Source organism: Sus scrofa, chromosome 17 (genome assembly GCF_054392235.1).
Source record: "Sus scrofa isolate SSC_HxYL_T2T_F1_AM1 chromosome 17, Sscrofa_HxYL_maternal_Yorkshire_Landrace_v2.0, whole genome shotgun sequence".
NCBI lineage: Eukaryota > Metazoa > Chordata > Mammalia > Artiodactyla > Suidae > Sus > Sus scrofa.
The window spans coordinates 68411127-68421988 of NC_139399.1; the positions used below are offsets into that span (position 1 = coordinate 68411127).

General features: G+C 49.2%; 1 long non-coding RNA gene across 1 annotated transcript in view; it reads left to right on the forward strand.

Moving 5' to 3' along the window:
• The window catches only part of LOC102161661 (uncharacterized), a 509074-nt gene extending 498526 nt beyond the window's left edge, over positions 1-10548 (forward strand). Inside the window, exon 11 of the long non-coding RNA XR_014832667.1 lies at positions 6368-10548. This is a non-coding gene — a long non-coding RNA (uncharacterized LOC102161661). The remainder of the gene's footprint in view (positions 1-6367) is intronic.
• Positions 10549-10862: the final 314 nt, after the last annotated feature.

A 10862-nucleotide genomic window follows, 5' to 3' on the forward strand; every position in this document is an offset into this window, starting at 1 on the left:
CTCAGTCACGCCTCCCCCAATTCTTGGGTGCCCCTCGGAGGGTCACGCCTGGGCACGACGCATGGGGGTCCCCTCACGGACCACGGGTCTGAAGCAAGGCAGGTGTTCAGAGCTGGGACTTGCCTCCCGCGCTGAGTGGGGAAGAGGCGGGCCTTGTTGCTCTGCCCCTCTCCTCGCGCACAGGTATCCTGCAGAATCCGGGTCTACGCTGCAAACAGGGTGATGCCAGCTTCCAAGTGAGCTGCTACTCAGGGGAGAGACTTGCCAGCCCGACCCCATGTTGTCGGCATTTACCTGCAGACACAACAAGGAGCTTCCTCTCACCGTTCGTGCCTATTCCGCACCCAGGACCTACCAGGTGCAGAGCCAGGATTGCTTCCCTGCGAAGAACCGCTGAACACATGCTCTCTCTGCATCCTAGGCTGCTGCCACACTGCCATCCTCCCCCGTTTCTACCTTCCGCCTGTGCGGAGCCCAAGACCCCTGCCCTGTTCTTGGCTCCTCCGACCCCTTCCTTATTCTAACCAGCCGCGTTTTTTATAAGCTTCGGTTGGACAAAAACATTGCTGTGTAAATCCCCTGAATGATTTTCCAAAGGTTAAAATTCTTACTGTGCCACTCAGGCTGCTGGTCCGCCTGTCTGTCTGGGCTCCTGTGATGCGCGCTCTCCTGCGCGGCCTCCTCTTTCTCCTGTTCCTCCAGCAGCCCGTCAGTGATCCCTCCTGCCCAGCACCCCGCACCCTGGTCATCCTGGGATCCCAGCATCACCCTCACCACCTCAGGGAGGCAGGGCATCCCCAAAGCGCTTAGCATCCCCCGTCTTAAGCTCCTGTAGGTCCCAGAGCCCTCCTGATGACGTGCGACACACCTGAGCAATACTGAGTCTCCCCTTCGCACTGGCAACTCCGAGAGGTCAGGTGCAGTACCTGCCCCCTTCAAAGCCAGTGATCCACCCACTGCAATGCCAGACGTGTGCTCAGAGCACGGTGGCCACATGTAATATTCTCACTGCACATTGACCTCTGCCTATTCCAGCTCCGGTGAAACACTCTCAAAAGAAGCTAAATGAACACCAGTCCTGGGTCAGCCTTCTGCTAAAATTCTATTGTTGGTCCAGATACATGTTCAAAATGACTTAAGATCCACCAAGAATGATTTTCTCCAGAGCTGTCTCAACAATCGGTCATCAGTTAGAGAGTGGACACATTGTAAAGAGAAGAATAAAAGATGTTTCCCACTCGGAGATAGCCTACGGATATGTAGAGAAATATACCAGTTTACAAACCAGACACACCTGAGGAGGAGCTGACTCTTCGGCGAAGGCCCTGTGTGTCGGCTTTTGGCTGTCATTTGCACCCCAAACTCCTCAGTGAAACCTCCTCCTTCCCACTCGTGGGTGGAGCTGATCTCAGGGGTTTGCGTCTGTTTCTGTTTGGGAGTAAGTTCTTTTGTATCATTTTTCATGAGATTCCACATATTAGTGCTCTTGGATGATATTCGTCTTTCTCTTTCTAATTTCACTTGGTATGATAATTTCCAGGTCCAGCCGTGCTGCTGCAAATGGCATTGTTTTGTTCTTTTTCATGGCCAAGTAATATTCCTTCATATTTATGTACCACATCTTCCTTATCCAGTCCTCTTGTGATAGACACTTAGGTTGCTTCCATGTCTTGGCTATTTTAAACAGTGCTGCAGTAAGCATTGGGGGGCATGTATCTTTTCAAACTGTGGTTTTCTACAGATAGATGCCCAGGAGTGGGACTGCTGGGATCACATAGTAGTTCTACATTCAGTTTTTTGAGGAACTTGCATATGTTCTCCGTAGTGGTTGCACCAGTTTATGTTCCCACCAACAGTGTAGGAGGGTTCCTTTTCCTCCACAGCCTCTCCAGCAGTTACTGTTTGTCAGCTTTTTGCAGATGACTATGCTGACTGATGTGAGGTGGTAGCTCATTGTCATTTTGATTTGAATTTCTCTAACAATTAGTGATGTTGAATATCTTTTCTTGTGTTTTTGGACCATCCGTCTTTGGAGAAATGTCTGTTTAGATCTTCTGATCATTTCTTGGTTGGGTTGTTTGTTTTCTTTATATAAAGATGTATGTGACTTTTGTTCATTTTGGAGGTTAATCTTGAGTTCTTCATTTGCAAAGATCTCCCATTCTGTGGGGTTTTTTTTGTTTTTTTTTTTTTTTTTTTTTTTTTTTTAATAGTTTTCTTTGCTGGGCAATAGCTTCACGTGTGTCACTCAATTCTTTGACTTGCAGTTGAGAACTGAGTCTCAGAGGGAGCTTCCCGATGGCTCCCCTGCCCTGTGACACTTCCTTCCCGGTCACCTGGGAGAGTCACCTGTGCCCTGAGTGACCTTTCCAGGAATCTACAGTGAGAGGGCAAACTTGGACTGGTATTCGGCTGGAGTCCCAGCAGATGGCGCTGTTCCCTCTGACTTGGTACCAGCCCCCATGAGGGGTGCCTGGGTGGGAGGGAAGCTGAGTGCTGGGGGCCACCTGTGATGCTGAGGCCCTGGGCTCCAGCAGCAGAAGGAAAAGGCGTGCCGACTGCAGTGGAGCAAAGAGCTGCAGATACTACACACTCACTGCTATGATACTTACAGGTTGAACAACCGTATGGTAGTTTGCTTGCATTGCCATCAAATAAGGTGGGAGCTTTTGCCCAAGGGCAAAAAGAAGTGCCAGCAAATCCTTTCTCCATGTCTCTGATTTTCTGGAAGATCATCCAGATTATAAACTGGGAATGGAGCCCACCTCTTACAGTGACCATGAAGATCAAATGAGGTGGTTTCCGGGAACATGCAGGTGGTGGCCACCTAACGGCCCTTGCATCACTCTCGTCACTGTTGTGATTGATCGTGACACCCTTCGCGCAAACGTCCACTGATTCGTTATGGCGGCCAGGCTCGGGGACAGACACAGGGAGTCCCGGGGTTTGTGACCTTATGATACGGTCTCTAACTTCAGGAAATACACAAATGACTCTTTGGAGAAAAGACAAGTACGCATAACAAAAGCATCCAACTGGCCCAGAGGGGGTCTGCGTGAGCCCAAAGGAAGGATGCCGCAGGATTCCTGGAGGGGTGGGGACTGGGGCCGGTGGCGAGGGCCATGAGAAGAACAGGCTGGATGGGCAGGACAACGGGGAGGGCCCACCGGGGGTGTGTGGCCAGAGCCGCCCCTCCGACCTGGCGAGGGGGTGCTGAGCCAGCCCAAGGCGGTGAGCTCTGGGGGCAGGCAGTCCTGTGGACACTGGCATTGCTGGCACCCATTTGCACTGGCCTGCCAGAAATACGGCTGCTGCCTTCACCCGGGCAGCGTCCTTCCTTTCAGATGTTCACCAGTGAAGGCCAGCGTCCGCAGTGTCACACCTGTCCCGTCGGAGGGGGAGAGGCAAGGATGGAGGGCCCCTTTCCACCAGTGGGAAGGGGCTCCCCCCAGGGAGGGGCAGAGCGGTGTCTTGTGTTGCCTTCCACCTCTCTTGATGAACCAGCTTCGACTGACTTCTCAAAGGGTTCGGCGGGAGCAGGGCAGACAGGCAGGAGGAAGGGAGAGCGGAACACTCCACAGGCAGGGAGACCAGGAGGAGGCCCTTGCAATGATGCATCAGGCAGCGGAGGCTGACTGCAGGCGGGGGCAGCCATGGGGGGCAGAAGAAAGACTCGGGGAAGGAACAGAGCATAAGTGAATACTTGGCCCCTGGTGGGTTTGGAGTCAAAGACTCAAAGTTCAAGACGACTGGGAGCATTTCAAGCTGGCCCTTCTCAGTGGCATCTGCTTGTGAAGACAGCCACCCCCGGTCTCTGATCGCAGAGGGGAGGTGACAGTAACGCACTGGGGGAGGGCACGGCCTGCTGTTACGCACCCCGCTCCGCAAGACAGGCTCGCCAGCGATTCGCCCTCATCTCTCCCTCATGCTGCCAAGCCAGACACATTCTACTTTTTTTTTTTTTCTTTTGACAGCCACTCGGGGGGCATATGGAAGTTCCCAGGCCCGGGGTCAAGTCGGAGCTGTTGCTGAGGCCTGCGCCACAGCTATGGCAACATCAGATTCAAACCGCATCTGCAACCTATGCCACACCTTACAGCAACACCGGATCCTTAACCCACTGAGCGAGACCAGGGATGGAAGCTGCCTCGTAGACACTGTCAGGTTCTTAACCCACTGAGCCACAGTGGGAACTCTTATATTCTTATTTACCGAAAACTTTTCTGCAAATCAGCCTTACATTGATTCTTTTTTAAAAGATCCATAATATTTAAAGATCTTTTCAACAATAGCCTTGTCTTGGCAAATGATATACATAAAATAGTGGATTGCGTAATATTAGGTAAAACTTCTTTTCTCAGACACAGTTGATACCTGACTCTTCCTTTAAAATTGTTTTCTCAAGTGCCCCCTCTCGCTTCAACCAAAGAAAAGAACATGAGAAGGACCACTGGGCATCTATGTCCAGACACAGGGAGTCAGCAGGACGTAGACAGGAGCTGGGCTTCACCTCTGCTTCCCGTGTCCGTCGGGATGAGGGATCGGGATGTGTCTGTTGCAACAGAGGCAATAAAAGCTCACTGTGGCTTCCCCGCTTGTGCAGGTGGCCCTTGCTGTCGTGTTTCAGAGGCGGGGGGCCTGTTACAGCTTCGATTTTCTCGTTGACCTCCTGGTCCCGGGTCTCCAGACATCCCAGGTCTGGAGCATGTGGTGCCGTACCCGGGCAGCACGTGACTTGGTTTGTCTGGAGCTCGGGTGGGAGGTCAAGGCCCCGGGACGAGCATGGCCGGCGGGAAGGGCAACAAGCGTTCCGAGTCCTTGTCGGAAGTCTCGCTCTTCCCCTTAACCCTCAAGGAAGCGGCGCCCGTCCAACTAGAAATAGCCTCCAAATAACAGTGGCAGGTAGAATCTTCAGGCTGCGAGAAAACAGATCATCTCAAACAAGCCTTCATTTTACATTTGAGAGACCGGAGCCCAGGGGTCTGCGCAGGGGAAGTGTTTGATCCACGTCTGCACTGAAATCACTTTAATTCTCAACAACTGAATTGAAAGCCAGTTGTTTAAAAATAGCTTATATTTAAAAAAATGAAGGGGCAACTTCCCAGTTGTTAAGGCCGCATGGAAATGAGTTTACTCCTTCAAGGTAAACACAGAATAAGCCCTTTGGGAAGACATGGACTTCCCAACCAAGGACTCTCAAGATTATCAAGACCTTGACCCAGAAATGCCACCCCTGGCCAATTATTCTCCATAAATAATTCAACAAAACAACAGAAAAGGCATTTACACAGAGTTGTTAACTGCAGCATTGTCTTTCAAAGTAAACACTGTAACCGGTGGAAATTATTGGGACATGTCTTCAGATATTATTTCCATCAAAATCGAAGAGTATTATTCATCTGTCGCCATGAGGGTTGTATAGAAAGGATAAGCGACAAGGCCCGCTTCTCCAGCACAGGGAACTGTGTGCGCTCTCCTGAGATAAGCTGTAATGGAAAAAATATACATATATACACACAAGAAAATTACATATGTATATAATTTTCTTTTTTTCCTCCTGTGTGTTTTGCATGCGTGTGTGTGTGCACCCTTTCCTGTATTCAATTATTCTTGAATCAAGCCCATGATGATAAAATATTATAAAAAATAAAGAGCCGTGAGAACAGTTTGATAGCTGTTTATCTTTTAAAATAAGCACGCGCATACATCTCAGGTTGGAAATGAAAATATTTGTGCTAGTGTAATCTTTTAAATTGGGAATAGGAGATTTAATATTGCTTTTTAACATGAATTTTTAATTAAAAATTTAAAAATGGGTAATATGCATTTTCCCCTCTTTAAAAAAAGCCTTCCTAGGAGTTCAGATCATGCATAAACAGTGTATGGCTGTACATGTGAAGTGCAGATAATTTTATTTGAATTAATGTTGTTAGGAAGCTTCTTTCACAAACAGCTATCACACCATAGTGAAAACATTTAGAGCGTAAACAGCATAAATAAGCAAAATGAAAAAAATATTATTGTACTGTTTACCAACAGATCTATAATTACAAAATAAATTAACCATGAAATGAAACACTTTGGGTTTTCTGCAATATTATTATGAGAGATGGGGTGGGTCCCCCCCCCCTTCAAATCAATTTTGGAAAAGCTTGAAAGTGAAATATTGCAAAGAGCATTATGATTTTTTTAACCTAACAGCACATATCTGTGCTGTTCAGAGATGCCCATTTTCAGCTCCAAAGTCAAGGCTGCAAACAGAGCGGCCACTCTGAAGGGAAACGTTTCCAGGAGTGGAAAGTCCCAGCTGTCTGCAGGTGACAGATCGAGGTTTGAAGAGCAACGCTTTCTTTATTCTCCTGTGAAGCCAAGAACCCTGAGATCTCAGCTCGGTTCCATGGAAACGAGAGGAAGGAAGACTGACCAGCCCTCCTTGCAGAGAATCCCGGCGTCCAGCCAGCTGAGATCAGGATGAACTTAGAGGGGCAGGTGCCTCTGGGTGAGTGGAGGTGATGGGCTGGGAAGGTCTTCCTGGGCTTCCTGTGCAGGGACAGCCTGCACTGCCAGCTGTCCCTGTCATAGTCAGAGTGGGCACAGTCTGCCCCAGCAGGAAACTCAGTGTGTAGGATAGAAATTTCCCCATGGAGAAACATGGCTCCTGGTTTTTGCTTCTAAGAACGTACATGAAATCAAAATTCATGGGGGGGGGGGGATAAAAATCCGTCCTCCTCTCTGAAAACCCCCAGGGCCTGCCACACACTTTATCATTTCATTCGATTCAGTTGTGGGTCCTTTCCTGCTCTTTTCCTACTTAAGCTTCCCTTTTTAGTTATTTTATTTCACTTTTTAAGCTTTTGCCTTCATTATGCAGATGCTTTTTCCTGTAAGCGGAGGGTGCAGGAAACCCAGTTGTATCGTTATTAGGAAGAAACTCAATCGGAAAGAGATGTTGTTACTTGCCAGGGAACAGGACCCCCACACCTGGCGCTCGCCTCCCAGGAAGCCCCATCCCCTCCAGAAACGTGTCCAAGGAACTCGCTTTAAACACAGGCGTCTGCAGAGAACGGCCACGTGCCCCCCCCCCCCCCATTTCCTAAGTGCTTCCCTCTGCCAGGCTCTCAGCTAAGGGTGCCTGGAACATTATCTGATGTAATGTGCCCAAAAGCTCGGGGAAGAGGTTTCAAAGGCTTCACTGGCCCTCTTCTCCAACCCTACAAGACGCAGTTGCAAGTAGGTTAATCAGAAACGTCAGTTAAAACAAGAACTCATTACAACTGACACAACCTAAAAATAGCTATTTTAGCTTGACCCCTGCGAATGCATATTTACCAGCCAGTCTTTGGAAATTGCAGCCAAAGTCTCTTTCTAAGTGGTTTTCTTCCATAAACCTCTAACCCGCCGTCGTCAGGCGCGGTTAATGCACAACTTGCGCTTCTTTCGGGTGGAAACATGCCTGCAAATCGCTCGAGTGAACCATCCTTTTTAATACACACCCTCAGTCTTTGACAGCCTCTGCTTCTGTGCTTGATTTGACAGCGCTTTCTCTTTGGCAACTCGCTTTCCAAAACATTTCCCTTCGTTTTCATCAAAACAACCCTCTTTTTGCACTCTCATTTTATTGGCTCACGCGTTATTTAGTCAAATGACATAATTGCACGAAGATGTACAATTGCATAAATTGATTTGGGAACCAACACAAACGAATCTTGTTAAGCAGATGCTTTTGCTGGAGGAGGAAGTGCCTGAGGGGCTGGAGGGTGGGCGAGGGGGGTTCTGTCCATATATGTACAGAGACGGGGAGAGGAGTGGTCCCCGCGCAGATCAGTTAAGTGGAGAGCAGTTTCATTGCTGCATCTGCACTTACCGTCGGCATCACTGGGGCTGAAATTTCAAGGCCGCTGGTACCCACTGCACCAGGCCTGCCACACTTGGGCCATCCTCATCGCGTTTATCCCAGGTTAGCTGTCCCTCCAGGAGCAAGTCAGTTCTGAGGTCCCCAGGCTCTGGTCACCGCAGCACCAAGTGTGTCTTTGGGGCCAGTAAGAGATTTTGAATTAACAAGTCACTGTCCTGCTGTTTGCTGCTTCTGCCTGACCTGTTTCCTTCGCTGAATGGTGTCCACACCCCAAATCCACATGTTGAAGCCCTGACCCCCGGGGACCTCAGCACGTGACTGCACTTGGAGACGGGACCTTGAGGCCGTCGGGTTGGCGTGCTGGTAAGAGAGGCAATTAGGCACACAGACAGGGCCACGTGAGCACACGGCAGGATGCAGGATCGAAGCCTCAGCACAAACCAGACCTGCCAGCACCTTGATCGTGGATCCAGCCTCCAGGGAAGTGGGAGAGTGAATTTGTGTTGTTGAAGCCGCCCAGGCGGGGGTGTTTGGCCTGGGCGCCCCAGCAAACCCAGGCATCCATCCGCATACGTACACCCTATGTTCTAACCAGTCCCCCAAGGCTCTCACCAGGATCCCCAGGTCCTGCCTCCAGCTGACCAGACCCAGGCAACAGGGTTGCTAAAAGCCTAGTCCTCAGGCCTCCTGAGTGAGAACCGGGGTGGAGGTTAAAGTGCAGATTCCTGGCTCCGCCTGACCTCTTGGATTCCATCTCTAGCCCTGAAGCTCAGGAAGCTCACTTGAGGAGCTCTCGGGGCTGCTGTGAGCACCCAGGTGTGAGCCGCGAAGCCACATCCTCCACGCAGAGCAGCCGCCTCCAGCCGGGTCCCTGCAGTCGGAGCCCGTCGCCTGCACAGACCTCACCCACTTTTTCTGAGGAGCCCCTGGGACCTGACTACGAACAGCAGCAGCTACCGTCTAAGAAAGTTAAAGCTGCGCTAAGACAACAATTTTCAGGCCTAAAATGTCCTTCGAATTCCAGTCACTGACTGAATGAAGAGCAGATGCAGTGGTGACCGTCCCCAGGCTGGAGTCAGTCTCCGCTTGGACCCACCTCTGTGACTTCCCAGCTGGGTGACCTTCGCGAGCCTTCTGCTCTTTTCCAGTCTCATTTCGCTAATTAAAAAATAGGTAATATCAACCTGGTGTGAAGACCGAAACGCTCATACATGAAAAGCACCTGGCAGAATGTCTGGTACTTAATAGGTAACTGATAAATACTAGATATGATTAGATTACGTATGCTACAAACGCAGTGATTACAACCATTGACACTGGCGTGAGGAAAACCACGTCAACTCTAAATAGCTTATACGGCCTGGTGTACAGTAAAAGTCTTATTCACTAAAAGTAACTGTGACCCTGTTGCAGAGAAGGGTGACCTGGAGCAAACGGCTGATTGCAGGGGACAAAACGTGGCACATGTTCATGTTCACCAGCAGAGTCCCAGGTGATGCTGGAAGTGGAGTCAGAAAACCCCTGGAGAACCTTCAAAATTATGAGTGAACGTCTATTTGGGCTGAAACAGGATATGCCTTGGAGCAGACGAATCCTCTCGCTGGGGCACCTTAAATGCTGGATGAGAGTTTTAAGAGGAGGGAAGGAAGGACAGAAGGAAGGGGGGAGGGGGCAGGGCAAAGAACTCTGAAGGCCGCAGAGAACAACCAGGACAATCAAGGCTCAAACACCAAGATGCCTGGGAGAGCCCTGGGGGTGCCTCGCACTGGCCTCTGCTGTTTGGAGCATCTGCTGGCCTGGTTTGAGGCCAGCAGTGGCCTGGACCTCAGCTCTGTGGACGGGGAAGCCAAGGCTGGGGTTTGATGTTCCCGAGTCAGCTGAAACGAAGGGGCCAAGATTCTGGAGAAGAGGGGACCTCAGAGAAGGCTGCACACACTTTCCCTTCTGGGAACGGAGCTGATGGCCCTGAAGCCACACAGAAAGCAGCAGTTTGGAGACTAAAGGGCTGGGCACAGGGAAGAGCTGTCTTACAGCGCTGGGAAGACAGAGGTGGGTGGTTAGGGTCCCCCTGGCTTGGAGATCCTGCTAAACCATGCCGAGCACATACACAAGACATGTATGTGACACGTCTGTGGGTGTGTGTACAAGATGTGCACGTGTATACACACGCAGGCAGACCAAAGCCTGGCTGATTTGTCTGGTCGAGATCCAGTGAGCCACGTGCAGGTTTAGGCAATTTATTACTTATGTAAACATTAAAGGGAAAACTAGCTGAGGGTTCCAGCCCCTGTGGTCTCTGCCCACACCCCAAAACGGATGCCCCCAAGAGAAGAGGGGCCAGAAGATGGCAGTGCAAGTGTGGGGTGTCCCAAAGTTGATGAAGAAGAAGCTAAAAGCCAGTAGCAAGGAGACAACTAGAAAATAACCAAACATTTGAAAAAACTTCTAAATAATTTCAGTAAGTCATGATAACTTGACAGAAAAGATAACCTGGTGGGAATTATAGACTATTCTGACCTGAATAGTACTGAGAATATAGCACACCACATCTGAAATGCACACAGAAAGGAAAATGCACAGCCTTGGGCATGTATGTATTAGGAAGGATGGAAGGCTGAAAATTAAGAATTTAAGCTGCCATCTGAAGAAGCTAGGGAAAACAGTCAGTTTAACATTAGATAGAAAAAGAAAAAGTGAAAATAGGAGTCACTACCAATGCAATAGAAAGCAAAAGAGAAAATCGGTAGAGCCACAAGTTGGTTATTTGATTAAACTTGTCTCTCAGAGCAGCTTTTGAAAAAAAAAAAATGTTGGTTATTTGAAAAAGATGAATAAAACTGATATATCATCACCAATTCTGATAGGATAATCACAACTGAAAAATGGGATATCATTAGAGCATCAGTAGATACTAATAAAAATAGCAAGATGCTTTGAACAACTTCCTGATAAATTTGAAAAAATACATGACAAGAAATCCTTTGGCAATATGTCAAAATTGATGCAA